We start from the raw sequence: 3880 nt of genomic DNA, 5'->3' as shown, positions 1-3880 counted from the left end.
CAGGCAACAGACACAGACAGCCGCTGCGAGCTTCGCAGACACGGCAGACGGCAGCGGCCGGCGACAAGCGCACGAAAAGGGTACTCCGGTTGCACATGCTTCTCTGGCTCTCCAGTCAGGCGCCGCTCGCCAGTCGAGTGAATCTTCACTTCACATCTACAGCCTCTTGTTTGTGCGTCCAGTCCAGCAACCTCCATCTCTGTTCTTTTTTACTGCCAACAGGATGAAAAACATAAATTACTAGATGTACTAGTAGTTAGATAACTTTTCTTTTCTGTGGAAGCAGTTCAATCGGGCAAGTGATGCAGGAGCTTAGCTGGAGCCTGGAGCTGTTACTATGCCTTGTCCTATCTGCAGTACTTGTTAATTCGACGTGCAAATGCATGGCAGTACGAGCTTATCGTCGGCGTAGTAAGATAAGAAGCAGTTGTCTTAGAATTAACTAGTTTGATGCCAACGCCCTGGTAAGGATCCGAGGCACGAGAGCTCACTCGGATCCAGCACGTTGGCAAGATCTCTGAATCCAATAGGCTGCTATTTGCTGTGCTTGTATTCTGCATTATTGTTTCCAGGAGGCGCTATACGATACATGATAGACGCTTGAATGATCTGCGCTGTAGCTGCTGCACTGTTCGGCCGCGAACAGCGAGCCAGCGAGGGACTCGGACCCCTGTTTCTGTGCCAGTGGCACACATTCACCGGTCACTGCATTGCCTTCTCTCCTATGTTGAATTGCATCATCAGAGTCGTGTGTAGTGTAGTAGACTAGTGAGCGAGTGTAGTCTGTGCTCTGTAGATGGAGCCAACTGAAGTGAGGCTGCTGATCGAGCTGAGCAGAGAGATTCCCATCCATCCATCCATCGTCCTTGCATGTGCTGTCACTGCCGAGACTTCACGTGTAGTAACTGGCCACCGGTCCCCCGAATCCGAATACACGCCCTTCCTTCCTTTTCAACCTAGATCTTGTTTAGTTGCCTAACAACCAAAATTACTGTAGCGCAACTGTAGCATTTCGTTTATATTTGTGAATTATTGTCCAAATATTGACTAATTAGGCTCAAAAGATTCGTCTCGCAAAGTACAACAAAACTTTGCAATTAGTTTTTAATTTCGTCTACATTCAATACTCCATGCATGTACCGTAAGTTTGATGTGATGGGGAATCTTCTTTTTACATAGTGCCAAAGTTGGAATTTTGGGGAAACTAAAAAGGCCCCTACTTCACATTATCCACCAGTGGTCGCGAAAACCTATCCACATCAGTTCCTTCTGCCTCCTTTCAAAAAACTGTGTGGTTTTTAATTGACAACAACCGGTTGCTGTTTTTGTTTTGTTCCCTGAAAAATTTAGAAAAGAGGTAACGCTGCGCATATCTTGCTGCCGTCCCAAACTAAGTGTAACTTGTAGTTCTAGAGCCACGCAGCAAGATTAGCTAGCGATCTGCTAGCTTCATTGCACAGGCTGAATAAAAGGAGATGACTGAACGTCTCTAGAGAGCAAGCTTCAGCGTATCAGATTCAGAGGTGACATTCTATGTGCTTCCGGAGGATGGCCTCACTGGCTCACTGTGATAGAATTAACAGGCATGGATGCAGGCAAGGCAAGGATCACAGAGAGAGCAGCAAGGTGAACAAAGCAAGCAAGCTCTGCATCTCGCACATGGCGACGACGTACAACGACTGCGCCACGGAAAGCTGCAGGAGGGCCGCAGTTGCTAGTAGGTTATAGCACATCCACACATAAATGCTGACGGGAGCCGGCCCTCAATGACAACAGTTTAGCAATGTTTCGGCTACAGCGACGAGTGATGAAATGATGCGGTTTCGTTTTCAGGTTCCTGCTGCTGACAGGGAAATACGCGTGCCTTCCTTCCCTTTCCTTGTGGAGGAAAAACAAAAAATACTGCGTACTGGTGCTATACAATACATGGACGTATGCATGTAGATTCTGTTAAGAGCGTGTAAATTCAATTGGTGAGAGACGAAAGAGGAGCAGCAGCAGCACAACATCTACAGTACACTTGATACATAGATGGAGGGGTCTCTCTCTTCTCTTGTGGTCTCTAGAGAGACAAATCCAGCACCCTGGGACCCCCCCGAAATCATGAGCCGAGCCATTTGGAGCTAGCATAGCGTCACCATCAGATCAAATCGCCGTCAATCACAGCACAGGGCCGCCATGTTTTGTGCTACCATTTTTATTACTCACTCCTATCATCTAGGCCAGGATTCAAATAGACGACTGTACTAGAGCAGCAAATAGAGTAGCGTAGCGTATGGTTTCCTCGGACTAGATGAGGCACACTGTAACTGTGCAGTGCAGCACCGCAGCTGCTTTGTTTCGCCGTGAACGTAACGGAACGGAACGGGCCAGTTCAGATGGAGGGAGTTTCCCGATCGAAGAAGATACGATATGCACGCGCGTAGGACAAAAGACCAGACCCGGCAGCGTTGACTCCCTTGCGATGCGCACGGCGGCGGGCGCTTTGGTTTGTTTACGACCTGTGCATCCGCTGGATCAGCGCCACGGCACGAGCTCCCCTCCCTTCTTCGTGCCGACTGCCGGCGTCGGGGTTTGAGTTTGCCGTCTCGGAGCCAGTATGTGCCTCCGTCGCGCGACTGTTAAGATATTTTGTGTTAAATATTTGTACTGATCCGGTTAAAGGGACTTGAGTTGTATTTAGCAGTATAGAATAGAATCCATATCATACTCTGTAACCCGAGCCTCCTTATAAATATGAAAGTGGGGCTGCTGTTGTAACTATGATGATATAGTGACAAGCTCGCAAGGGAAAACGACACGATGCTGGGACCACGGAGCGACCAGTGTTGCGGTACTAGGGAGGAGCACCCGTAGTCTGTTAGATATTTAGGCACATTTCGGTATATTTTAATTTCAAAATTAAATATTTAAAATATTAATAATATCATGACTATAGTGAGTGAATCGGACCAGGTGCACGCGTTCATGTGTTAACACAAAACAGAATGAAATAAATAGGTTTCACTTATAGCCTTGGGCGGGGCCGGTTTCGAAGGAACCGGATGAGCCATTATCACCTGGATTAGTCATACTAATCGTGGGGTGATCTCAGTCGATGTAGTCGTACAAAGTTGATGCAGGAAGATGTTCGCAGTGCAGTCCCGCGAACGGCCTTCTGGAAGTCCAGAAACTCCGCAAAAATCTTCGGAGAATCTGCAACCTCCGGAGAATCCGCACCTACGGAGTTTCCGAAAAATTCTCTGAAGAATCCGTAAAAATCTTAAAAATTTCCGCAACTCCAAAAACAACCAAGGCTATTGCCAAAGGCTCGTTCAGGGAGTAAGCAAGCAGTCGCGTGAAGACGCTCCCAAAAATCTGATTGCTCGATATCTCGTGCAGGACCTTCAGCGTGCAGGGTTTCGGAGGCCTACTCTCGTCAGAGCTATGCGCGTGGTGCTAGCGACGGCGATGCGAAGCAAGCAGCAGAAAACAGAGGGAGAGAGGGAGAGGTGTGTTTTTTGTGTGCTCATTGAGGAGGAAGGGTGCCCCCTCATATAGAAGTGCAGGGGAAGAGGAAGGATGAATCTGGACGTTATTAGGTGGAGCAATGACTATTAATGCGTTGGTTACTGGTAACGGGCACAATCAAATCACCACCATCAATCGCTAGCCATCAACATCATTAACGGCCCAGCCATTAATCTCACTTGGTGCAAAACTTCCCACTCTACGCAGCACATCATGTCGCACCGCACCGACCGTCCCACGCCACACCTCGCCTCGCCTCAGCCACTGCCACGACCTCGGCCCAGCCCGGCTCGGCACGGCGAGGTGAGCGAACGCGCGTGTGTGGCACGCTAATCTCCTTTATCAACTTCACGTAGGGTGTTCAAACAGT

The 3880-nt window shown here is 48.7% G+C and overlaps 1 long non-coding RNA gene across 1 annotated transcript; it reads right to left on the bottom strand.

Annotated features, from left to right (window-relative positions):
- Positions 1–1947: 1947 nt before the first annotated feature.
- On the bottom strand, positions 1948–3489 carry LOC111257248. Its single transcript, XR_002677668.1, has 2 exons — positions 2711–3489; positions 1948–2618 (listed from the first exon to the last, which is right to left on the bottom strand). It is a non-coding gene; the product is annotated as an uncharacterized LOC111257248 (long non-coding RNA).
- Between the last annotated feature and the right edge of the window lie 391 nt (positions 3490–3880).

This window comes from Setaria italica, chromosome V, assembly GCF_000263155.2.
Source record: "Setaria italica strain Yugu1 chromosome V, Setaria_italica_v2.0, whole genome shotgun sequence".
In the NCBI taxonomy this organism is placed as follows: Eukaryota; Viridiplantae; Streptophyta; class Magnoliopsida; order Poales; family Poaceae; genus Setaria; species Setaria italica.
The sequence above is the reverse complement of the archived record's forward strand: the minus strand, read 5'-3'. Positions and strand labels throughout refer to the sequence as shown.